General features: G+C 50.3%; 1 long non-coding RNA gene across 1 annotated transcript; it reads left to right on the forward strand.

Annotated features, from left to right (window-relative positions):
• The first annotated feature begins 2,506 nt into the window (after positions 1-2,506).
• On the forward strand, positions 2,507-6,575 carry LOC139998951 (uncharacterized). The gene is made up of 6 exons (XR_011803901.1): positions 2,507-2,596; positions 3,152-3,224; positions 4,561-4,666; positions 5,179-5,366; positions 5,476-5,554; positions 6,435-6,575. It is a non-coding gene; the product is annotated as an uncharacterized lncRNA (long non-coding RNA).
• Positions 6,576-26,854: the final 20,279 nt, after the last annotated feature.

Consider the following 26,854-nt stretch of genomic DNA (forward strand, 5'->3'; position numbering starts at 1 on the left):
GGCTTGGGCAGGGCTCTCCTGAGGGCAGTGAGGAAGTCAGGGTCGGGAGGGCTCTGGACGGGAGCCTGGGGAGGCTGGGGCAGGGGTCTCTTGCGGGCAGGGAGGCAGTCAGGGTCGGGGCGCCTCTTGAGGGGAGCCAAGGGAGGCTGGGGCAGGGTTCTCCTGCGGGCAGGGATGAATTCCTGCTGGGGGGGCCTTTTGGGCAGGGCTCTCCTGAGCTGGGGCCGGGCTGCAGGCTTGAGGGGGGAGCTGAGTGGCGGCACAGCAGCTGCAGGGGGCTGCAGCGCCCGCCCAGCCTGCACCTTGTCGGGGTGCAGCCCAGGGCTTGAGGGGACCTCACCCAGCGCTCTGGTGGCTGCCAGTCCCTGTGTGCTGGGCTCCTCGATGTCCTCGCAGAGGTCGGGCAGCTGCGAGAGGAAGCGCTTGAGGACAGGACTGCTGGGGACAGCGGCGAAGGCGTCCTGGGGCTCCACGGCATCCAGGCAGCTGAGCAGCTCCTCCAAGCTGGAGCTGTCCAGGTCGGCCGGGAGCTGGTCCTGCAGGTGCTGCAGCTGCTGGCTGTCCCCTGCCAGCTGGGGAAAGGCCTCGGCGAAGGCATCGGGGCCCAGCTCCAGCAGCTCCAGGGGCTCCTCAGGCACCTCTGCAAGTGTCGCCGCTGAGGAAAAAGCAAGCCAATGCAATCCCCCAAGCATCCCCCGCTGCCAGCTTTGCCATGGCTCCTGGGTGTGGGGCGCCCAGCGGCCGGCTGGGCCAGCCCCAAACTCACCGTCGGGCGTCGCCGTCTGGGTGCTGGCGGTCGCTGGAGCCTGGGCAGGCTCGGGGGGAGTGGGGCCGGGCAGCGGGGACCCCTGGTCCTCGCTGAGCCCCACGGCATGCAAGCAGGGCTCCGGCAGCTGCCCCCGGCTGCTGCTGAGGGTGCGGGATGCGGGGAGCGCCTGCTCCCGCAGTGGAGGCCCCGGCACGAGGAGTGGTGGGGGGCCGGGGTAGGCAGGGGCCTGCAGCAGGCAGGTGCCTGCGGGGTGCAGGAGCTCCCCATGGAGCACGGCCATGGGCCCCAAGCAGAGGGGAGCACCATCCTGGGGCACCAGCGTCCCCGTCCACATCAGCAGGGGCTGGGAGACACTGGGGGCACCCACAGGAGCGCTGTGGGGGAGCTGCCCCACAGCAGGGAGCTGCCCCACGGCGGCGGCGGGGAGCTGCCCAAGCTGCAGGTGGTGCCCCTGGGCTGGGAGGTGCCCCCCAGGTGGCAGCTGCACCCTGGCGGGGAGCTGCAGCACCTGCCCCTGGACCCCCGGCACCACGTGCCAGACGGTGGCCTGGGGCAGTGCAGAGGGGAGGGTGGGTACCTGGGGGGGCTGCAAGGGCAGCGCCATCGCTCCGGGGAGGGAGGGAAGCAGCCAGGCAACCACTGTTGGCGGCACGGCTGGGACGACGAAGGGGGAGTTTTGCGTCTGCGGAAGCCGCAGAAGCCGTCTGGGGAAACCCTCTGTGGGAAAAAGGGCGCTGGGCTGAGCTCTGGGGCGCTGGGCTCACCAGCAGGGCCGCAGCCCCGGGAGGAGCGGGAGCTGGCTGCTGGACCTGCCATGGTGGCTGGAGAGTGGGGCGGTTGCTTGGGGAACGCGGGCAACGGGGGTTCCGTCCCAACGGCTGACCAGCCCCTCGCCGACATCTTGGGGAGGACTGCAGGCTTTGGAGCCAAGCAGGCTGCCCAGCGCAAGACTTGGCCATCCCCAGCAGGCTTTCCCTCCCACGCAGCACTTGCCATGCCCAGGACGCTTCCACACCACCACTTGCCCGGCCCAAGGCTTGCCCAGCCCAGGACCAGCTTCTCGGCCTCAGCGGCAGTGCCCATCCTTGCCATTTCACCGCATGGCACATTCCCAGCAACCCAGACGAAATCTGCCCCATCAACACGAAGCGTTTCTTCAGCCAAAGAGACCTCGTCCCAAAGAATTCCCCTCTCTTGGAGGACTTCTCCAAGCGCTTCCTTCCCTAGGGAATGGTACCCACCCCATTCAAGACTTCCCATCCCAAGGCTTTTGCTTCCCAGGGATTTCCTTCCTAGGGAACATTGCCCATTTCCTAGCCCAATGGCTTCCCACCCCAAGGAAGTCTTCCCATGCTGTAGCCCCGAAATGCCCCCAGAGGGCACCTGGCAGCTACTGGGAAGGAAATGAGCTCTGTCATGGTGAGCTAGCCGCTCAAGGCCCTGCTCTTTGGCCCAGGTGTCTGTGAGGCGGTGTTGGCAAGGAGTCCTGTTGTGAACATAAGAACATAACGTAACAGAAGAACATAAAATCACATAAGAGAGAAAAAGTATAGAATAACAGAACGCGACATAAGAACATCAAACAAAGACAACTCTCATGATGTGGTCTGATAGGATGGAGGAGAAAGCAGAAATCTCATTTATAAAGCTTTCTGCTGTCTAGACATTTGATCAGTGTAATGAAAACGTCACCATTTTTTATTCTATATCAATTTTTCCTTTCAGATTGGCAATGGGAAAAACACCAAAAACAACCAGAAGAATATCACAGAATCCTACGATGCTTTCTCGACAGGAAGGCTTGCTGTTATTCAATCCACCAGATGGGTAAGAACAAACATAAACTTTCAGGTTTTTTCCACTGAAATTTCTACTGTGTTGAATCACTAATTTGCAGTATGTTAATTCATAATTTTAAAAAGTGGATGTGAAGACAATGTGTATGCTTATACAAAAATAAAAAGGTATGCAGATGGGCGCAAAGACTAGTAGTACAGAAACATTCCCTGAGACCTAAATAAAGCCATGTACTAGAATCTAGCTCTTGATAAACTCTGTAAGCCTTGGGTACCAGAGTCAGTAATGTTAGAATAGACAGTCTTGTAGCTTATTGCTGTAATTTGTAATAAAGGGCACTAACATTTGTTAACTTGTAATTCTCCTTATAGTTTAGAAGCCTTTTGTTTATTAAAGAAACTGGCACTCCCTAAGTTTTGAAAAGAGCATAGATTGAGAAAATAATTGTTATTGCTAAGTACAGATTGCAGTTACTCTAGAATGTTTGACAGTCACGGTATTTACTGTATATTGTTCCCACATTCTTTATGGTCTCATTTTTCTTTGATTTTGTGTACGTGTGTCTTTTTTTCACTATGAAAACAGCACAGGTGGGTGTTGGAGAGGGGAAGTCAATTGGAGAATGGTTTGGACCAAATACAGTTGCTCAAGTACTAAAGTAAGTGAGATCATACCAGTCTCATTCAGAACGTACTCCCCTGGGGCAGCCAAGAGAAGGCCCAGGCAGAGTTTTGAAGGCTGCATCTCCCCCTGTCCCACAGTCAGGAATGTACTTGCCATCTATTTACAAGTGCAGCATGGAATGTCATGCCACAGCTCGGTGTGCAGGTACTGAGTTGGGAATGGGTGACCTCTAAATTTTAATAAAGGAAGAGCCTGAGGAGAAGAAACTGCAGGAAAGTCTCCTGCTACGCCGTCTGCATGCCCTCACCAGTCACACCACAGATGTATATTCCTTTCTGCACAGTGGCACAGCTCTGGCAGGTCGAGAGTGCCACCATGTAGGTCGGAGTGGTGGTGTGAAACATCAGAGAGAAGCCATCTCGGCTGAGGAGGGAACTGAGCTGCAATTCCTCCCTTTCTGAGCAGCAGTTCTGCCAGCAAGGCTACTGGATAAAGATGGGCAGCTCCTCATAGTCTGGGAGCCACACTGAAAGGAACTGAGGCTGCTCAGTTCTCCAGGGGTACGTGGAGGTGTCTTACCTCAGGCAGGGGCTAGGCTACAGGTCCTGCGAGCTCAGCAGCAAGTCTTTGACACCCTGGAACAGGCACATGATCTGAAGAGGGAGGGGAGCTGAAGCATGCCCTGGACTCCAGATCTTTCATGGCCAAGTTTTTCATGGTGAAACGCTCACCCCCATTTCTTTCTGGCTTATTTGAAACAGCTAATTCTGCCAGTGCAGCTTAAGAGTGTAGCTCCCTTCCCCAAAGGTTTGGATTTTGCAGAAGTGGACATAAAACTGTGTGCTGCTGTCTCCCACTGAAGTTTTGGTGCCCCAAACCCTTAGCTGATTTAGCTTTTAACGCCCCATTTCTGCTGTGCACGCAGGCTCAGGCAGAAGTAATTCCACTGAATTCAGTGGAATTTCTTAAGCAAAAAGTAATCTGCAAAACTGGCATAGGAATTTTTTTCTTTTCCAGATGAGAAAAGACACAATTGGGCAAGAACCCATTGCAGAGACTGTCGAGTGCAATAAAAAGTAATAAACTTGATGTAGTTGGACTGTTACTGTCACTGCACTTAGCAGTAAGACAAAACAGTTTGCACATGGTGCAGCGCATATGTTTTTCCTGGTACCACTCAGTACCTATTTTTCTAAAGATATTAAACATTTAATGTTTAAAGTTTTCTTTTTCTTACATGGAGACTTTAAAAAATGCAGAAAGAAATTTTTTTTTAAGAAAAAAAAATAAATAAATCAAATGGTTCTGAGTGTAAAGCTACCCTTTTGATCCAACTAGTTTATATTAATTAGTACCTTAATGTTTTCTAGGAAGCTTGCTTTATTTGATGAATGGAATTCATTAGCAGTTTATGTATCTATGGGCAATACGGTGGTCATTGAAGACATCAGGAAGTGACACCTCATCAGTTTTCTGGTAACAGTTTCTGATTTGACTCCATTTGCCAGCATGTATCTAAACATGAACAAATACTTGGGGGGCCATGGCTTTGTCTTGCAAGGGTAAGAAGAGGGAAGAAGGACATACAAACTCAGTTGTGTTTTTTTGATCCCTGATGCCAACTTCGTGCTCACATCACTGGATGTGAAGAGCTCCTTGAAGAATTTCTACTGTCATCATTGCTGCCATTTCATTTCTCTGGCGTTTTATAGGCAAAGCTTGACACTATTAATAACATTAATAGTACATGTCACTGCAGTTTTAAATTGTCATCCCCCAATCATTTATCTAACGTCTCACTTGGACGTGCCAGCACATACTGTCTGCTAGAATTACTTCTACTAAATAGCTGTAATTGCCATGCCCGGCTCGTTTTGTCTTGGGTGCCCTATAAAGATCCCTGGCAAACTAGCTTAATTCACTACTGAGAGGAAGATCTGCTTTGTGTTCCTCTGTGCGTTGACTGATTTCTAGTTTTATTCCCGCAGAAAAAATGTGCTGGTGCCCTCCTCAGAGCAGCAGCGCATCCCACAGCAGTGCACATTTGCACAGAAGTGCTCTTGGCCGAAGCAAGAACGCAGGAGGACTCTGCACAGGCTGGAAACCCCTCTTGCTTATTATACCTCTACGACTAGGGATAAATCACATAAATCCCGTATATATTGATGCATTTAAAGTAAGGTTTTCTTTCGATTCATTGCTCGTTACTGTCAAATAAGTTTGGGTATCTGTGATGTCAGTAAAGAAATGAATTACAATTTCCTTTATTCCTTTTGAACTCCTAGGAATGCTTTAAGATGCCACAGTCTTTGGGAGCATTAGGAGGGAAACCAAATAATGCCTATTATTTCATAGGATTTTTAGGTAAGGAAAAACGAAACTTATTCCAAATGTGCAGATGATCAAAAGAGAACATTTTTTGAAGGGGAAATAGTAAGGAGTCTAAGCGTGAACCTCTAGAAGTAAAGAAAGATGAGAATAGAATAAAATAAATGAAGAAGCATATCTAAAAGAGTTTAGAAACAGTATGAGATGATCCTTAACAGGAGCAGAAAGTTAACAGCAAAGCTAGGTGTAAAAATAAGTGATGACATCAACAAGAGCAGCATACTAAGAATAGCTGATAGCATTTGACAAGTGTATTGGTCAAATGTCACTTTTATTTTCTTGTATTTCAAAACTGTTTCTGATAGCAGTATCTTTTTCACCTTTTGCATACCTTCTGTTATTAAGTATTGCTCTAATTAATTTAAAATGCATTCCTTCAGATTTCACCCCACTTTGGGCCAAAATTTTGCAACCCTATTTTGTCCTTTTGTAAAACCTAACCTGTTTTAGTTAGGCTTTTTTGTTCCAATTTCTGAATGAATGCCTAATGGGATTACAGATTGCATCTGTGAACATCCTGTACCTTTTAATCTGTCAAATGTTAGTGTTTACAACACTTGAGATTTAAAAAAAAAAAAAAAAATACTGGATCTCACATGGAAAAATAAAAGTATGTGACAAAGATAGAACATAACCAACCAAAAAATTACAGTAATAGGTCACCAATAGGAAGTTATACTAAATACCCTGTGGGAAACGTTGTGTCTAAACCTTCCGATTCTCTTAAAGAATCCCTAGCTGGAAAGTCTAGATTATACTGACTGCGATGGCAATCTAATTTCTATTTTACAGTTCTGGACCAAGTGCTTATTAATGTCACTTGATTGTTTTTAACATACGGCTTTTACCCATCCAGGCAATGAGCTGATCTATCTGGACCCTCACACCACTCAAAGCTTTGTAGATTCAGAAGAAAATGGCACGGTTGACGATGAGAGTTTCCACTGCCCGGAAGCCCCACATAGAATGAAGATCATGAATTTGGACCCTTCAGTAGCTTTAGTAAGTGTCAGGAAATCTGGAATGCATATACTTTACCTCAAAGTAATGTCTCTCTACATTGGTAAGGGCAGCAATGCATCTCCTTGAACAGAACCAAGATCACAAAGCTGTCTTCTGTGATCAACACATAGTAGTTTGTACATAACTACATGGAGAATCTTAGGGCAAGTGGGGAGCTGTCTGTACTGTAGGGAGCTCGCTTTGTTTTCTTTACTGAGCAGCTTTTACTTCTTTCAAGAGGCATTATAATGGTCAGAGCAAGGAACTGAAACAGGTTTACGTGTTTTATTCTATCACTACTTTAGGTTTGGTCACCTCTAGACAAGTTACTTAAACTTACTTTATATCATAAGTTAAAAATGTTTAAGTGGAATTATTGTGTTTCACCTCAAAGTACAAATACAAATGTATTATTTGTAATTCACCCAAAATGTCATGGGGGTACTGTGGTATTTGAAAAAATTGGATCTGATCCCATGCCAGTATCCTGTGATTGGGTGATTGGCAGTTGTCACCAGTGGGATGTGTTTCTAAAGCTTTAAACAATCTGTACAGATACAGGTATCTGTCATTCATTGGTTGGTTAGGGTTAGGTTTAGGTTTAGGGTTAGGGTTAGGGTTAGGGTTTGGGGGTTAGGGTTAGGGGGTTAGGTTTATGGTTAGGGGTTAGGGTTAGGGGTAGGGTTAGGGTTAGGGTTAGGTTTTGGGTTAGTGTTAGGGTTAGGGTTACAGGGTTAGGCTTAGGGTTTGGGGTAGGGTTAGGGTTAGGGTCAGGGTCAGAGTCAGAGTCAGGGTAAGCGTAGTGAGATCCTCTCCTGAGCCTATGTTATTTTCCAAAGATTGATTCACGGTTTTAAGGTTTCAGGGGTAGGGCACTAGGGTTGGGTTTCAGGGTAAGTATTCTCAGGGTTTATGTTTAGGATTTTAAGTTGTTTAGGTTTGGATTTTTAACGGTTAGTATTTTAGGGATTTGGGGGTTAAGGTTTTAAGTTTTTCAGGGTTAGTGTGTTAGGGTTTTAGAGTTTATGGGTTGTAGTGTTGAAAGGTTTTTTAGGGTTAGGGTCTTAGGGTTTTCTTTTTGGTCAATTATTTAGGGTTAGGGTTTTAAAATTTTATTTTTATTTATTTATTGATTGATTTATTTTTTCAGGTTAGGTTCTCCAGGGTTAGGGTTTTGAGTGTCCTAATTTTTTGGGTTAGGTTTTGGAGCATCTTAATTTTTTGCGTTAGGGTTTTGAGCATCTTAATATTTTGTGTTAGTGCTTTGAGTGTCTTATTTTTTTGGATTAGTGTTTGGAGCGTTTTTGGGTTTAGGTTTTTGGGTTTTTAGGTTTTAGTTTTTGGGTTTAGGTTTTGAGAGTCCTATTTTTTGGGCTTGGGATTTGAACGTCTTAATTTATTGGGTTAGGAGTTTTAGGCATAGGTCTTCAGGTGTTCAGTGTGGTAAATATTTTGGGTTATGTCTGTAGGGGTTTCGAGGATTTTTAGGGTTAGGGCTTGAGGCTTTTTTGTAAAGGCGGTAAGGGCTAGGGTTACAGTGCGTGCTGGTAAATGTAATTCTCGAAAACTCGGCCCGTGATTGGCTGTGCCGGCTGTCCAAGGAATGCTGGTAAATATAGTTTTCCGGCACCAGGCTTCCGGGAGGCCATGTTGGGTGCCCAGAGCATGCCTGGAAATGCAGGGTTAGGGTTAGGGTTAGGGTTAGGGTTAGGGTTAGGGTTAGGGTTAGGGTTAGGGTTAGGGTTAGGGTTAGGGTTAGGGTTAGGGTTAGGGTTAGGGCTAGGGTTAGGGCTAGGGTTAGGGCACATTTTAGCGCGACGCCGCCCAGACACATTTTAGCGCGGCGCCGCCCGGGCACATTTAAGCGCGGCGCCGCCCGGGCACATTTTAGCGCGGCGCCGCCCGGGCACATTTAAGCGCGGCGCCGCCCGGACACATTGTACTTGTGGGGCTGGGAGGTTGTGGGGAACATCTGGAGAAGCTGCCTGTAGGGTTTGGGGGAGCACCTACAGGGTTTGGGGTGGGATCTGTGGGGCTTGGGGGGGTCTCTATGGGGCCGGAGCGGTTTTGGGGGGGTTGTGACCCTATGGGGTGCCCCCCCCCAGAGCCCCAACTCGCGGCTGACCTAGCATTTTAGCGTGGCCACCGTCCACCGGCAGCTTCATGCCCGTCTTCCGCTCCCAGTGGCCCGCGGGTCCCCCGGTGGCTCTACCGGCGTCACCAGCGGCCACCTTGGGGTCAACGGCGGCGGTTTTGGGGTCAACGGCAGCGGTTTTGGGGTTTCGGTCTGGGGGGTGCTGACATGCCCCCCCCCGCACCCCCGCAGGCATCCTGGCCCTGCAGCTGCCCCCGGGGGGGCTCGACGCCGAGTCCTACAGGTGAGAACCAGTCCCCTCCACCCCCTAAATGCGCCCTCAGCCCCCCAAATGCCCCCAGACCCCCCTCCAAATTGACCCCTCCCCAATTTAATCCCCCCCCCCCAGCGCCTTCCTCCACCTGGCCGAGATGCAGTGTCGGGTGCGGGAGGCGCTGTCGGAGCGCGAGCGGCTGCTGCGGGCACGGATAGGACGGCAAGGGGGGACAAAATGGAGGGGGGGGCACCAAGGGGGGGAGGGTCCATGGGGCTTGGGGGAAACCCAAGGGTGGTGGGGAACCAAAATGAGGGGGGAACCAAGTGTGCGGGGTGCGGTTGCCGGGGGGACGCACTTGCGGGGCGCACCGGGGGGGGGGAACCAAAATGAGGGGGGAACCAAGTGTGCGGGGTACGGTTTCCGGGGAGACACATTTGCGGGGTGCACCGGGGGGGGGGTGAACCAAAATGAGGGGGGAACCAAGTGTGCGGGGTGCGGTTGCCGGGGGGACGCATTTAGGGGCGCACCGCGGTTGGGAACCAAAATGAGGGGGGAACCAAGTGTTCGGGGTGCGGTTGCCGGGGGGACGCATTTGCGGGGCGCACCGGGGGGGGGAACCAAAATGAGGGGGGAACCAAGTGTGCGGGGTGCGGTTGCCGGGGGGTCGCATTTGCGGGGCGCACCGGGGGGGGGAACCAAAATGAGGGGGGAACCAAGTGTGCGGGGTGCGGTTGCCGGGGGGACGCATTTGCGGGGCGCACCGGTTTGGAACCAAAATGAGGGGGGAACCAAGTGTGCCGGGTACGGTTTCCGGGGATACACATTTGCGGGGCTCACCGGGGGGGAACCAAAATGAGGGGGGAACCAAGAGTGCGAGGTGCAGTTGCCGGGGGACTCATTTGCAGGGTGCACCGGGGCGGTCCATGGGGCTTGGGGGGAAAACAAGGGGGGGGATGGGAGGGAACCAAAATGAGAGGGGAACCAAGTGTGCGGGGTGTGGTTGCCAGGGGGTTAGGGTTAGGGTTTGGGTTAGGGTTTTGGTTTAAGGTTAGGGTTCGTTAGGGTTAGGGCTAGCGTTATCGTTAGGGGGTTAGGGGTAGTGTTAGGGCGGTAGGGTTAGGGTTAGGGGTTAGGGTTAGGTGTCGTGTTAGGGTTTGGGGTTTGGGTTTGGGTTAGGGTTAGGGTTATGGTCAGGGCGTTAGTTTTAGTGTTAGGGTTAATATTAGCGTTAGGGTTAGGGATAGGGTTAGGCTTAGGGTTCATTAGGGTTATGGTTAGGGTTCGGGTTCGGGGTTAGGGTTAGGGTTAGGGTTAGGTGGTTTAGGGTTAGGGTTAGGGTTAGGGTTCGGGTTAGGGCTCAGTTTAGGTTTAGGGTTTTGGGTTAGGGTTAGGGTTTGTTAGGGTGTCCTGGTTTCAGTTAGCACAGAATTAATTTTCTTCCTAGTAACTGGTGGAATGCTGTGTTTTGGCTTAGGATGAGAAGAGTGCTGATAACACCCCGATGCTTTAGTTGTTGCAGAGCAGTGCTTATGCTAAGCCAAGGACATCTCAGCCTTTTGCTCTGTCCTGCCAACAGACAGGCTGAGGGTGCAGTAAGAGCTGGCAGGGGACAGAGCCAGGACAGGTGACCCAAACTAGCCAAAGGGGTATTCCATACCATCTGACGTCATGCTAAACAATATATAGGGGTGGCTAGCTGGGGGGAGGGGGCCGGACTGCTCGGGGTTAGGCTGGGCATCGGTCAGCGAGTGGTGAGCAATTGCATTGTGCATCACTTGTTTGTACATATTATTATTATTTCCCTATTATCACCATATTATTATTATTATTATTATTGTTATTATTGTTATTTTGTTATTATTATTTTGTTATTATTATTTTCCTGTCTTATTAAAGTGTCTGTATCTCAACTCACGGGCTTCACTTTCCATTTCTCTCCCCCGTCCCAGAGAGGGAGGGGGGAGGGTGAGCGAACGGCTGCGTGGTGTTTAGCTGCCGGCCGGGTTCAACCACAACAGTCTTTTTGGCGCCCAACCTGGTGCCCGAAAGGTTGAGATAACGGCAGATCTGACCAGAGTGTGTTAAACTAAAATTGGTGTAAGGATTAGACCTGCTTAATAGTCACTTGTCACGATGCTGATTGCTTTAATCTCAACTCTGCTGCGCCTGTTTTCCAAATTGAGTATTGTAGTACATTATTTTCCGTATTTGCTCTCTGTCGTGTTGTTTATCCTCTCCGGGCCCTGGTTTCAGATCATTATGGTACTGTGTGTTGTAGCAATGGCTTATGAGACGATGAAATATGTGGTCATGACTCTAACTTGTTATTTGTATTCAGTAACATCGTCGACTCTGTACTTTGGAAACTGTATCTTGGAAACTATTAGCAATTATACCTATTGTTTTTTTTCATTAGGGAGTCAATCTGTGGAGGGGAAAGGGGAGGATATTTTTCCTTACTTGCTTACTCTCCCTTTCTCCTTCACCACCCCTGTATCCTCCTGGATCACTCTGCCTTCCTCCTTCACCACCCTCTTATCCCCTGAGCTTGTCACAATAGCTCTCCAAGATATTGAATATTTTTGGAATACTCAGAATACCATAGTCTTGTTGTTCTGCCTCCTGAATGCACTTCAGGTTCTGCTTAAAGTTAAACAACTACTTGGGAAGCTCATTCGGAGATCTGCCCGGAGGCAGTATAGTTGTGGGTGGCAGGGAGTATGGGTGGATATGGGCAGGCATCTAGAGCAGTTGGCACCCCCAGTGTGTTGGAAATTCACCCCTGAACAATGGCAAAATCCTCAAAAACTGGCAGAATGCTTGAAAAAAAGGTGTCATGATTCTGGCAGTTCCAAAGTAACACAAATCATTGTAACGTGCTGGGGCCTGGCTCATGCCTATCGAGCTGCCATTGATACTGCTATCAACTTAGTGACAGACCCTGCGGCCACTCCAAGCCCTGTGACAGATCCAATGGCCACTGTGACCCCTACGGTGGATTCTGCAGCTGCTCCAGCCCCAGCTCCTGCAGCCACTGCCACTCCAGATCCGGTTCCTGCAGCCGCTTCAGTCCCAGCTCCTGCAGCCGCTCCAGTCCCAGCTCCTGCAGTCGCTCCAGCTCCAGCTCCTGCAGCCGCTCCAGCTCCAGCTCCTGCAGCCGCTCCAGTCCCAGCTCCTGCAGCCGCTCCAGTCCCAGCTCCTGCAGCCGCTCCAGTCCCAGCTCCTGCAGCCGCTCCAGTCCCAGCTCCTGAAGCCGCTCCAGTCCCAGCTCCTGCAGCCGCTCCAGTCCCAGCTCCTGCCGCTACTCCAGTCCCAGTTCCTGCAACTGCTCCAGTCCCAGCTCCTGAAGCCGCTCCAGCTCCAGCTCCTGAAGCCGCTCCAGCTCCAGCTCCTACTGCTGCTCCAGTCCCAGCTCCTGCAACTGCTCCAGCTCCAGCTCCAGCTCCTGTAGCCGCTACAGCTCCAGTTCCTGCAACTGCTCCAGCTCCTGCAGCCGCTCCAGCTCCTGTGGCCATGTCAGAGAAACGAGCAGTAGCAGTGCAAGCTGCCCCTGTAGAGAAGGTGAAAAAATGGTATAGAGATTCAGGTCGTTTAGAACGCAGAGAGTCTTCTGCCAATCCAGGTAAGGCTTCTGCCAAAACTAGGTATAGAGATGACGAAGATGACGACGACGCTGGGCCATCAAGGATTCAGGAGGAGGAAGATGAGGATGTCGAAAAATCAACAGTAACTACCCGAAGCCTAAACGAGCGTGAGCTACGAGATGTGCGAAAAGATTTTGGTCGCTGTATAGGTGAGCAGCTTGTCACCTGGCTGCTCCGGTGCTGGGACTCTGGAGCCAATTGTGTGGAATTAGACGGCAGGGAAGCCAAGCGGCTGGGATCCCTTGCTCGAGACGCCGGCATTGACAAAGCAATTGCAGATGGAGCGCAATCCACCAGCCTCTGGAGGCGTCTCCTCTCAGCTGTGAGGGAAAGGTATCCCTTCAAGGAAGAACTTTTATGTCTACCAGGCAAGTGGACCACTATGGAGAAGGGAATCCAGTACCTGAGGGAATTAGCCGTACGGGAAGTGATTTATGAGGATCCAGACCTCAGACAAACATCCAAAGACCCAGATGAAGTCAAGTGTACACGACCCATGTGGCGGAAGTTTGTACGGAGTGCACCATCATCATATGCCAGCTCATTGGCAATAATGGCCTGGAAAGAGGATGAGGAACCCACAGTGGATGAAGCGGCTAAACAACTCCGGCAGTACGAAGAAAGTCTCTCCTCTTCCTTACAGGCCTGCGTCTCAGCTGTGGAGAAACTTTCTGAAAAGGTTCACCAACTTGAAGAGAATCTATTGTCCTCCCCACCTGAACCAACCAGTGTCCACCGACCAAAAGAGAACACCTGGGAGAAACTTTCTGAAAAGGTTCACCAACTTGAAGAGAGATTATTCTCCTCCGCACCTGTACAAAGCAGGGTCTCAGCTGTCAGGGGTAGGCGTTCACCCACACAAGGAAGACGCTATGGTGGGTACTCACCCCGTGCCACCCTGTGGTTTTACTTACGAGACCATGGAGAGGACATGAGAAAATGGGATGGAAAATCTACCGCGACCCTAGAGGCACGGGTACGTGAGTTGCAAAAGAAAACAATCAGGAAAAAGGGATTCTCCAAAAAGTTTGCTGCTCCAACTTCCAGCAGACAGTCCTTCAAACACAGAAACGAAGAAGATTCTGACCAGGATTAGGGGTCCCTGCCTCCAGCCAGGAGGAGGAAAGGGACAATCGAGTTTATTGGACTGTGTGGATTCGATGGCCTGGCACATCACGCACACAGAAGTATAAGGCTTTAGTAGACACCGGTGCACAATGTACTATAATGCCATCGAGCTATAAAGGACCAGAGCCCATCTATATTTGTGGAGTGACAGGAGGATCTCAGCAGTTGACTGTATTGGAGGCTGAAGTGAGTCTGACTGGGAATGAGTGGGAAAAGCACCGCATTGTGACTGGCCCGGATGCTCCATGTATCCTTGGCATAGACTATCTTAGAAGAGGATATTGCAAGGACCGAAAAGGGTTCCGGTGGGCTTTAGGTACAGCTGCCTTAGAGACAGAGGGCATTAAACAATTATCTACCTTGCCTGGTCTCTCAGAGGACCCCTCTGTTGTGGGGTTGCTGAGGGTCGAAGAACAGCAAGTGCCAATCGCTACCACAACTGTGCACCGGCAGCAATATCGCACTAACCGAGACTCCCTGATCCCCATCCATAAGCTAATTCGTCAATTGGAGAGCCAAGGAGTGATCAGCAAGACCCATTCACCTTTCAATAGTCCCATATGGCCAGTGCGAAAGTCTAATGGCGAGTGGAGACTAACAGTGGACTATCGCGGCCTGAACGAAGTCACGCCACCACTGAGTGCTGCAGTGCCGGACATGCTGGAACTTCAGTACGAACTTGAGTCGAAGGCAGCCAAGTGGTACGCCACAATTGATATCGCTAATGCATTTTTCTCCATCCCTCTAGCAGCAGAGTGCAGGCCACAATTTGCCTTCACTTGGAGGGGAGTCCAATATACTTGGAATAGGCTGCCCCAGGGGTGGAAACACAGCCCTACCATTTGCCATGGACTGATCCAGTCTGCGCTAGAGCAGGGGGAAGCTCCTGAACACCTGCAGTACATCGATGACATTATTGTGTGGGGTGACACAGCAGAGGAAGTTTTTGAGAAAGGGAAGAAAATAGTCCAAATCCTTCTGAAAGCCGGTTTTGCCATAAAACAAAATAAAGTCAAAGGACCTGCACGAGAGATCCAGTTTTTAGGAATAAAATGGCAAGATGGACGTCGTCAAATCCCAATGGATGTGATCAACAAAATAACAGCTATGTCTCCACCAACTAACAAAAAAGAAACACAGACTTTCCTAGGTGTTGTGGGGTTTTGGAGAATGCATATCCCAAATTACAGTCTGATTGTAAACCCACTCTACCAAGCAACCCGTAAAAAGAATGAGTTTGAATGGGGCCCTGAACAACGACAAGCCTTTGAACAAATCAAGCAGGAAATAGTCCATGCAGTAGCCCTTGGGCCAGTTCGAACAGGACCAGATGTAAAGAATGTGCTCTACACTGCAGCCGGGGAGAACGGCCCCACCTGGAGCCTCTGGCAGAAAGAACCTGGGGAAACTCGAGGTCGGCCCCTGGGGTTTTGGAGTCGGGGATACAGAGGATCTGAGGCCCGCTATACTCCAACTGAAAAGGAGATATTGGCAGCATATGAAGGAGTTCGATCTGCTTCGGAGGTGGTCGGTACTGAAGCGCAGCTCCTCCTAGCACCCCGATTGCCGGTACTAGGCTGGATGTTCAAGGGAAGGGTCCCCTCTACGCATCATGCAACTGATGCTACATGGAGCAAGTGGGTTGCACTGATTACTCAGCGGGCTCGAATAGGAAACCCCAGTCGCCCAGGAATACTGGAAGTGATCATGGACTTGCCAGAAGGCAAATACTTTGGGATATCATCAGAGGAGGAGGTGGGTCGTGCTGAAGAAGCCCCACTGTACAACCAGTTGCCAGAGAATGAAAAGAAATATGCCCTGTTCACTGATGGGTCCTGTCGTATTGTGGGGAAGCATCGGAGATGGAAGGCTGCTGTATGGAGTCCTACGCGACGAGTTGCAGAAGCTGCTGAGGGAGAAGGTGAATCGAGTCAGTTTGCAGAAGTGAAAGCCATTCAGATGGCTTTAGACATTGCTGAACGAGAAAAATGGCCAGTTCTCTATCTCTACACCGATTCATGGATGGTAGCAAATGCCCTGTGGGGATGGTTACAGCAATGGAAGCAAAACAACTGGCAGCGTAGGGGCAAACCCATCTGGGCTGCTGCATTGTGGCAAGATATTGCTGCTCGGGTAGAGAACCTGGCTGTGAAAGTACGCCACGTAGATGCTCATGTGCCCAAGAATCGGGCTACTCTACTGAAGAACATCAAAACAACCAGCAGGTGGATCAGGCTGCTAAGATTGAAGTAGCTCAGGTGGACCTGGATTGGCAGCATAAAGGTGAATTATTTATAGCCCGATGGGCCCATGACACCTCAGGCCATCAAGGTAGAGACGCAACATACAGATGGGCTCGTGATCGAGGGGTGGACTTGACCATGGACGCTATAGCACAGGTTATTCATGACTGTGAAACATGTGCTGCAATCAAGCAAGCCAAACGGTCAAAGCCTCTTTGGTATGGAGGACGATGGCTGAAATATAAATACGGAGAGGCCTGGCAGATTGATTACATCACACTCCCTCAAACTCACAATGGCAAGCGCCACGTACTTACAATGGTGGAAGCAACCACCGGATGGCTGGAAACATATCCTGTGCCTCATGCCACCGCCCGGAACACCATCCTGGGCCTTGAAAAGCAAGTCCTATGGCGACATGGCACCCCAGAAAGAATAGAATCAGACAATGGGACTCACTTCCGAAACAACCTTATAGACACTTGGGCCAAAGAACATGGTATTGAATGGGTGTATCACATCCCCTATCATGCACCAGCCTCCGGGAAAGTTGAACGATACAATGGCCTATTAAAGACTACCTTGAAAGCAATGGGCTCTGGGACGTTCAAAAACTGGGATACGCATTTGGCAAAGGCCACCTGGTTAGTCAATACTAGGGGATCTACCAACCGAGCTGGACCTGCCCAATCAAACCTGTTACGTACTGTAGATGGGGATAAAGTTCCTGTAGTGCATGTAAAAAATATGCTGGGTAAAACAGTCTGGGCTACTCCTGCCTCAGGAAAAGGTAAACCTATTCGTGGAATTGTTTTCGCTCAGGGACCTGGATACACTTGGTGGGTGACGCAAAAGAACGGAGAGGTGCGGTGTGTACCTCAAGGAGATTTAATACTGGGTGAGAATAGCCCATGAACTGAATTGTACCATGTTATTAGTATATTACACTGTATGTTATCACTACCATGATTACTATCGGTGACTAATTAGAATGTATGGAAAAGAGTGTAACCTGAGCATGACATAAATGGTATGGAATAAGGGGTGGATAGATGTCCTGGTTTCAGTAAGCACAGAATTAATTTTCTTCCTAGTAGCTGGTGGAATGCTGTGTTTTGGCTTAGGATGAGAAGAGTGCTGATAACACCCCGATGCTTTAGTTGTTGCAGAGCAGTGCTTATGCTAAGCCAAGGACATCTCAGCCTTTTGCTCTGTCCTGCCAACGGACAGGCTGAGGGTGCAGTAAGAGCTGGCAGGGGACAGAGCCAGGACAGGTGACCCAAACTAGCCAAAGGGGTATTCCATACCATCTGACGTCATGCTAAACAATATATAGGGGTGGCTAGCTGGGGGGAGGGGGCCGGACTGCTCGGGGTTAGGCTGGGCATCGGTCAGCGAGTGGTGAGCAATTGCATTGTGCATCACTTGTTTGTACATATTATTATTATTTCCCTATTATCACCATATTATTATTATTATTATTATTGTTATTATTGTTATTTTGTTATTATTATTTTGTTATTATTATTTTCCTGTCTTATTAAACTGTCTGTATCTCAACTCACGGGCTTCACTTTCCATTTCTCTCCCCCGTCCCAGAGAGGGAGGGGGGAGGGTGAGCGAACGGCTGCGTGGTGTTTAGCTGCCGGCCGGGTTCAACCACAACAGTCTTTTTGGCGCCCAACCTGGTGCCCGAAAGGTTGAGATAACGGCAGATCTGACCAGAGTGTGTTAAACTAAAATTGGTGTAAGGATTAGACCTGCTTAATAGTCACTTGTCACGATGCTGATTGCTTTAATCTCAACTCTGCTGCGCCTGTTTTCCAAATTGAGTATTGTAGTACATTATTTTCCGTATTTGCTCTCTGTCGTGTTGTTTATCCTCTCCGGGCCCTGGTTTCAGATCATTATGGTACTGTGTGTTGTAGCAATGGCTTATGAGACGATGAAATATGTGGTCATGACTCTAACTTGTTATTTGTATTCAGTAACATCGTCGACTCTGTACTTTGGAAACTGTATCTTGGAAACTATTAGCAATTATACCTATTGTTTTTTTTCATTAGGGAGTCAATCTGTGGAGGGGAAAGGGGAGGATATTTTTCCTTACTTGCTTACTCTCCCTTTCTCCTTCACCACCCCTGTATCCTCCTGGATCACTCTGCCTTCCTCCTTCACCACCCTCTTATCCCCTGAGCTTGTCACAATAGCTCTCCAAGATATTGAATATTTTTGGAATACTCAGAATACCATAGTCTTGTTGTTCTGCCTCCTGAATGCACTTCAGGTTCTGCTTAAAGTTAAACAACTACTTGGGAAGCTCATTCGGAGATCTGCCCGGAGGCAGTATAGTTGTGGGTGGCAGGGAGTATGGGTGGATATGGGCAGGCATCTAGAGCAGTTGGCACCCCCAGTGTGTTGGAAATTCACCCCTGAACAATGGCAAAATCCTCAAAAACTGGCAGAATGCTTGAAAAAAAGGTGTCATGATTCTGGCAGTTCCAAAGTAACACAAATCATTGTAACGTGCTGGGGCCTGGCTCATGCCTATCGAGCTGCCATTGATACTGCTATCAACTTAGTGACAGACCCTGCGGCCACTCCAAGCCCTGTGACAGATCCAATGGCCACTGTGACCCCTACGGTGGATTCTGCAGCTGCTCCAGCCCCAGCTCCTGCAGCCACTGCCACTCCAGATCCGGTTCCTGCAGCCGCTTCAGTCCCAGCTCCTGCAGCCGCTTCAGTCCCAGCTCCTGCAGCCGCTCCAGTCCCAGCTCCTGCAGTCGCTCCAGCTCCAGCTCCTGCAGCCGCTCCAGCTCCAGCTCCTGCAGCCGCTCCAGTCCCAGCTCCTGCAGCCGCTCCAGTCCCAGCTCCTGCAGCCGCTCCAGTCCCAGCTCCTGAAGCCGCTCCAGTCCCAGCTCCTGCAGCCGCTCCAGTCCCAGCTCCTGCCGCTACTCCAGTCCCAGTTCCTGCAACTGCTCCAGTCCCAGCTCCTGAAGCCGCTCCAGCTCCAGCTCCTGAAGCCGCTCCAGCTCCAGCTCCTACTGCTGCTCCAGTCCCAGCTCCTGCAACTGCTCCAGCTCCAGCTCCAGCTCCTGTAGCCGCTACAGCTCCAGTTCCTGCAACTGCTCCAGCTCCTGCAGCCGCTCCAGCTCCTGTGGCCATGTCAGAGAAACGAGCTGTAGCAGTGCAAGTTGACCCTGCAGAGGGTATTCCAATCCCTGTAATGGGGTCAGAGAAGCGAGCTGTAGCAGTGCAAGTTGACCCTGCAGAGGGTATTCCAACCCCTGTAGTGGGGTCAGAGAAACGAGCAGTAGCAGTGCAAGCTGCCCCTGTAGAGAAGGTGAAAAAATGGTATAGAGATTCAGGTCGTTTAGAACGCAGAGAGTCTTCTGCCAATCCAGGTAAGGCTTCTGCCAAAACTAGGTATAGAGATGACGAAGATGACGACGACGCTGGGCCATCAAGGATTCAGGAGGAGGAAGATGAGGATGTCGAAAAATCAACAGTAACTACCCGAAGCCTAAACGAGCGTGAGCTACGAGATGTGCGAAAAGATTTTGGTCGCTGTATAGGTGAGCAGCTTGTCACCTGGCTGCTCCGGTGCTGGGACTCTGGAGCCAATTGTGTGGAATTAGACGGCAGGGAAGCCAAGCGGCTGGGATCCCTTGCTCGAGACGCCGGCATTGACAAAGCAATTGCAGATGGAGCGCAATCCACCAGCCTCTGGAGGCGTCTCCTCTCAGCTGTGAGGGAAAGGTATCCCTTCAAGGAAGAACTTTTATGTCTACCAGGCAAGTGGACCACTATGGAGAAGGGAATCCAGTACCTGAGGGAATTAGCCGTACGGGAAGTGATTTATGAGGATCCAGACCTCAGACAAACATCCAAAGACCCAGATGAAGTCAAGTGTACACGACCCATGTGGCGGAAGTTTGTACGGAGTGCACCATCATCATATGCCAGCTCATTGGCAATAATGGCCTGGAAAGAGGATGAGGAACCCACAGTGGATGAAGCGGCTAAACAACTCCGGCAGTACGAAGAAAGTCTCTCCTCTTCCTTACAGGCCTGCGTCTCAGCTGTGGAGAAACTTTCTGAAAAGGTTCACCAACTTGAAGAGAATCTATTGTCCTCCCCACCTGAACCAACCAGTGTCCACCGACCAAAAGAGAACACCTGGGAGAAACTTTCTGAAAAGGTTCACCAACTTGAAGAGAGATTATTCTCCTCTGCACCTGTACAAAGCAGGGTCTCAGCTGTCAGGGGTAGGCGTTCACCCACACAAGGAAGACGCTATGGTGGGTACTCACCCCGTGCCACCCTGTGGTTTTACTTACGAGACCATGGAGAGGACATGAGAAAATGGGATGGAAAATCTACCGCGACCCTAGAGGCACGGGTACGTGAGTTGCAAAAGAAAACAATCAGGAAAAAGGGATTCTCCAAAAAGTTTGCTGCTCCAACTTCCAGCAGACAGTCCTTCAAACACAGAAACGAAGAAGATTCTGACCAGGATTAGGGGTCCCTGCCTCCAGCCAGGAGGAGGAAAGGGACAATCGAGTTTATTGGACTGTGTGGATTCGATGGCCTGGCACATCACGCACACAGAAGTATAAGGCTTTAGTAGACACCGGTGCACAATGTACTATAATGCCATCGAGCTATAAAGGACCAGAGCCCATCTATATTTGTGGAGTGACAGGAGGATCTCAGCAGTTGACTGTATTGGAGGCTGAAGTGAGTCTGACTGGGAATGAGTGGGAAAAGCACCGCATTGTGACTGGCCCGGATGCTCCATGTATCCTTGGCATAGACTATCTTAGAAGAGGATATTGCAAGGACCGAAAAGGGTTCCGGTGGGCTTTAGGTACAGCTGCCTTAGAGACAGAGGGCATTAAACAATTATCTACCTTGCCTGGTCTCTCAGAGGACCCCTCTGTTGTGGGGTTGCTGAGGGTCGAAGAACAGCAAGTGCCAATCGCTACCACAACTGTGCACCGGCAGCAATATCGCACTAACCGAGACTCCCTGATCCCCATCCATAAGCTAATTCGTCAATTGGAGAGCCAAGGAGTGATCAGCAAGACCCATTCACCTTTCAATAGTCCCATATGGCCAGTGCGAAAGTCTAATGGCGAGTGGAGACTAACAGTGGACTATCGCGGCCTGAACGAAGTCACGCCACCACTGAGTGCTGCAGTGCCGGACATGCTGGAACTTCAGTACGAACTTGAGTCGAAGGCAGCCAAGTGGTACGCCACAATTGATATCGCTAATGCATTTTTCTCCATCCCTCTAGCAGCAGAGTGCAGGCCACAATTTGCCTTCACTTGGAGGGGAGTCCAATATACTTGGAATAGGCTGCCCCAGGGGTGGAAACACAGCCCTACCATTTGCCATGGACTGATCCAGTCTGCGCTAGAGCAGGGGGAAGCTCCTGAACACCTGCAGTACATCGATGACATTATTGTGTGGGGTGACACAGCAGAGGAAGTTTTTGAGAAAGGGAAGAAAATAGTCCAAATCCTTCTGAAAGCCGGTTTTGCCATAAAACACAATAAAGTCAAAGGACCTGCACGAGAGATCCAGTTTTTAGGAATAAAATGGCAAGATGGACGTCGTCAAATCCCAATGGATGTGATCAACAAAATAACAGCTATGTCTCCACCAACTAACAAAAAAGAAACACAGACTTTCCTAGGTGTTGTGGGGTTTTGGAGAATGCATATCCCAAATTACAGTCTGATTGTAAACCCACTCTACCAAGCAACCCGTAAAAAGAATGAGTTTGAATGGGGCCCTGAACAACGACAAGCCTTTGAACAAATCAAGCAGGAAATAGTCCATGCAGTAGCCCTTGGGCCAGTTCGAACAGGACCAGATGTAAAGAATGTGCTCTACACTGCAGCCGGGGAGAACGGCCCCACCTGGAGCCTCTGGCAGAAAGAACCTGGGGAAACTCGAGGTCGGCCCCTGGGGTTTTGGAGTCGGGGATACAGAGGATCTGAGGCCCGCTATACTCCAACTGAAAAGGAGATATTGGCAGCATATGAAGGAGTTCGATCTGCTTCGGAGGTGGTCGGTACTGAAGCGCAGCTCCTCCTAGCACCCCGATTGCCGGTACTAGGCTGGATGTTCAAGGGAAGGGTCCCCTCTACGCATCATGCAACTGATGCTACATGGAGCAAGTGGGTTGCACTGATTACTCAGCGGGCTCGAATAGGAAACCCCAGTCACCCAGGAATACTGGAAGTGATCATGGACTTGCCAGAAGGCAAATACTTTGGGATATCATCAGAGGAGGAGGTGGGTCGTGCTGAAGAAGCCCCACTGTACAACCAGTTGCCAGAGAATGAAAAGAAATATGCCCTGTTCACTGATGGGTCCTGTCGTATTGTGGGGAAGCATCGGAGATGGAAGGCTGCTGTATGGAGTCCTACGCGACGAGTTGCAGAAGCTGCTGAGGGAGAAGGTGAATCGAGTCAGTTTGCAGAAGTGAAAGCCATTCAGATGGCTTTAGACATTGCTGAACGAGAAAAATGGCCAGTTCTCTATCTCTACACCGATTCATGGATGGTAGCAAATGCCCTGTGGGGATGGTTACAGCAATGGAAGCAAAACAACTGGCAGCGTAGGGGCAAACCCATCTGGGCTGCTGCATTGTGGCAAGATATTGCTGCTCGGGTAGAGAACCTGGCTGTGAAAGTACGCCACGTAGATGCTCATGTGCCCAAGAATCGGGCTACTCTACTGAAGAACATCAAAACAACCAGCAGGTGGATCAGGCTGCTAAGATTGAAGTAGCTCAGGTGGACCTGGATTGGCAGCATAAAGGTGAATTATTTATAGCCCGATGGGCCCATGACACCTCAGGCCATCAAGGTAGAGACGCAACATACAGATGGGCTCGTGATCGAGGGGTGGACTTGACCATGGACGCTATAGCACAGGTTATTCATGACTGTGAAACATTTGCTGCAATCAAGCAAGCCAAACGGTCAAAGCCTCTTTGGTATGGAGGACGATGGCTGAAATATAAATACGGAGAGGCCTGGCAGATTGATTACATCACACTCCCTCAAACTCACAATGGCAAGCGCCACGTACTTACAATGGTGGAAGCAACCACCGGATGGCTGGAAACATATCCTGTGCCTCATGCCACCGCCCGGAACACCATCCTGGGCCTTGAAAAGCAAGTCCTATGGCGACATGGCACCCCAGAAAGAATAGAATCAGACAATGGGACTCACTTCCGAAACAACCTTATAGACACTTGGGCCAAAGAACATGGTATTGAATGGGTGTATCACATCCCCTATCATGCACCAGCCTCCGGGAAAGTTGAACGATACAATGGCCTATTAAAGACTACCTTGAAAGCAATGGGCTCTGGGACGTTCAAAAACTGGGATACGCATTTGGCAAAGGCCACCTGGTTAGTCAATACTAGGGGATCTACCAACCGAGCTGGACCTGCCCAATCAAACCTGTTACGTACTGTAGATGGGGATAAAGTTCCTGTAGTGCATGTAAAAAATATGCTGGGTAAAACAGTCTGGGCTACTCCTGCCTCAGGAAAAGGTAAACCTATTCGTGGAATTGTTTTCGCTCAGGGACCTGGATACACTTGGTGGGTGACGCAAAAGAACGGAGAGGTGCGGTGTGTACCTCAAGGAGATTTAATACTGGGTGAGAATAGCCCATGAACTGAATTGTACCATGTTATTAGTATATTACACTGTATGTTATCACTACCATGATTACTATCGGTGACTAATTAGAATGTATGGAAAAGAGTGTAACCTGAGCATGACATAAATGGTATGGAATAAGGGGTGGATAGATGTCCTGGTTTCAGTAAGCACAGAATTAATTTTCTTCCTAGTAGCTGGTGGAATGCTGTGTTTTGGCTTAGGATGAGAAGAGTGCTGATAACACCCCGATGCTTTAGTTGTTGCAGAGCAGTGCTTATGCTAAGCCAAGGACATCTCAGCCTTTTGCTCTGTCCTGCCAACGGACAGGCTGAGGGTGCAGTAAGAGCTGGCAGGGGACAGAGCCAGGACAGGTGACCCAAACTAGCCAAAGGGGTATTCCATACCATCTGACGTCATGCTAAACAATATATAGGGGTGGCTAGCTGGGGGGAGGGGGCCGGACTGCTCGGGGTTAGGCTGGGCATCGGTCAGCGAGTGGTGAGCAATTGAATTGTGCATCACTTGTTTGTACATATTATTATTATTTCCCTATTATCACCATATTATTATTATTATTGTTATTATTGTTATTTTGTTATTATTATTTTGTTATTATTATTTTCCTGTCTTATTAAACTGTCTTTATCTCAACTCACGGGCTTCACTTTCCATTTCTCTCCCCCGTCCCAGAGAGGGAGGGGGGAGGGTGAGCGAACGGCTGCGTGGTGTTTAGCTGCCGGCCGGGTTAAACCACGACATAGAGTTAGGGCTAGGGTTATGGTTAGGGGGTTAGGGTTAGGGGGTTAGGTTTATGGTAAGGGGTTAGGGTTCGGGTTAGGGTTAGGTTTAGGGTTAGGGGGTTAGGGTTAGGGGGTTATGTTTATGGTTAGGGGTTAGGGTTAGGGGTAGGGTTAGGGTTAGGGTTAGGTTTTGGGTTAGTGTTAGGGTTAGGGTTAGAGGGTTAGGCTTAGGGTTTGGGGTAGGGTTAGGGTTAGGGTCAGGGTCAGAGTCAGAGTCAGGGTAAGCGTAGTGAGATCCTCTCCTGAGCCTATGTTATTTTCCAAAGATTGATTCACGGTTTTAAGGTTTCAGGGGTAGGGCACTAGGGTTGGGTTTCAGGGTAAGTATTCTCAGGGTTTATGTTTAGGATTTTAAGTTGTTTAGGTTTGGATTTTTAACGGTTAGTATTTTAGGGATTTGGGGGTTAAGGTTTTAAGTTTTTCAGGGTTAGTGTGTTAGGGTTTTAGAGTTTATGGGTTGTAGTGTTGAAAGGTTTTTTAGGGTTAGGGTCTTAGGGTTTTCTTTTTGGTCAATTATTTAGGGTTAGGGTTTTAAAATTTTATTTTTATTTATTTATTGATTGATTGATTTTTTCAGGTTAGGTTCTCCAGGGTTAGGGTTTTGAGTGTCCTAATTTTTTGGGTTAGGGTTTGGAGCATCTTAATTTTTTGCGTTAGGGTTTTGAGCATCTTAATATTTTGTGTTAGTGCTTTGAGTGTCTTATTTTTTTGGATTAGTGTTTGGAGCGTTTTTGGGTTTAGGTTTTTGGGTTTTTAGGTTTTAGTTTTTGGGTTTAGGTTTTGAGAGTCCTATTTTTTGGGCTTGGGATTTGAACGTCTTAATTTTGTGGGCTTGGGATTTGAACGTCTTAATTTATTGGGTTAGGAGTTTTAGGCATAGGTCTTCAGGTGTTCAGTGTGGTAAATATTTTGGGTTATGTCTGTAGGGGTTTCGAGGATTTTTAGGGTTAGGGCTTGAGGCTTTTTTGTAAAGGCGGTAAGGGCTAGGGTTACAGTGCGTGCTGGTAAATGTAATTCTCGAAAACTCGGCCCGTGATTGGCTGTGCCGGCTGTCCAAGGAATGCTGGTAAATATAGTTTTCCGGCACCAGGCTTCCGGGAGGCCATGTTGGGTGCCCAGAGCATGCCTGGAAATGCAGGGTTTGGGTTTGGGTTAGGGTTAGGGTTAGGGTTAGGGTTAGGGTTAGGGTTAGGGTTAGGGTTAGGGCTAGGGTTAGGGCTAGGGTTAGGGTTAGGGTTAGGGCACATTTTAGCGCGACGCCGCCCAGACACATTTTAGCGCGGCGCCGCCCGGACACATTGTACTTGTGGGGCTGGGAGGTTGTGGGGAACATCTGGAGAAGCTGCCTGTAGGGTTTGGGGGAGCACCTACAGGGTTTGGGGTGGGATCTGTGGGGCTGGGGGGGGTCTCTATGGGGCCGGGGGGGTTTTGGGGGGGTTGTGACCCTATGGGGTGCCCCCCCCAGAGCCCCAACCCGCGGCTGACCTAGCATTTTAGCGTGGCCGCCGTCCACCGGCAGCTTCATGCCCGTCTTCCGATCCCAGTGGCCCGCGGGGCGCCCGGTGGCCCTACCGGCGTCACCAGCGGCCACCTTGGGGTCAACGGCGGCGGTTTTGGGGTCAACGGCAGCGGTTTTGGGGTTTCGGTCTGGGGGGTGCTGACATGCCCCCCCCCCGCACCCCCGCAGGCATCCTGGCCCTGCAGCTGCCCCCGGGGGGGCTCGACGCCGAGTCCTACAGGTGAGAACCAGTCCCCTCCACCCCCTAAATGCGCCCTCAGCCCCCCAAATGCCCCCAGACCCCCCTCCAAATTGACCCCTTCCCAATTTATTCCCCCGCCCCCAGCGCCTTCCTCCACCTGGCCGAGATGCAGTGTCGGGTGCGGGAGGCGCTGTCGCAGCACGACCGGCTGCTGCGGGCACGGATAGGACGGCAAGGGGGGACAAAATGGGGGGGGGGCACCAAGGGGGGGAGGGTCCATGGGGTTTGGGGGAAACCCAAGGTTGGTGGGGAACCAAAATGAGGGGGGAACCAAGTGTGCGGGGTGCGGTTGCCGGGGGGATGCATTTGCGGGGTGCACCGGGGGGGGGAACCAAAATGAGGGGGGAACAAAGTGTGCGGGGTGCCGTTGCCGGGGGGACACATTTGCGGAGCGCACCGGGGGGGGAACCAAAATGAGGGGGGAACCAAGTGTGCGGGGTGCGGTTGCCGGGGGGACGCATTTGCGGGGCGCACCGGGGAGGGGAACCAATATGAGGGGGGAACCAAGTGTGCGGGGTGCGGTTGCCGGGGGGACACATTTGCGGGGCGCACCGCGGTTGGGAACCAAAATGAGGGGGGAACCAAGTGTGCGGGGTACGGTTGCCGGGGGACTCATTTGCGGGGTGCACCGGGGAGGGGGAACCAATA

Source organism: Anas platyrhynchos, chromosome 17, assembly GCF_047663525.1.
Source record: "Anas platyrhynchos isolate ZD024472 breed Pekin duck chromosome 17, IASCAAS_PekinDuck_T2T, whole genome shotgun sequence".
Taxonomy (NCBI): domain Eukaryota; kingdom Metazoa; phylum Chordata; class Aves; order Anseriformes; family Anatidae; genus Anas; species Anas platyrhynchos.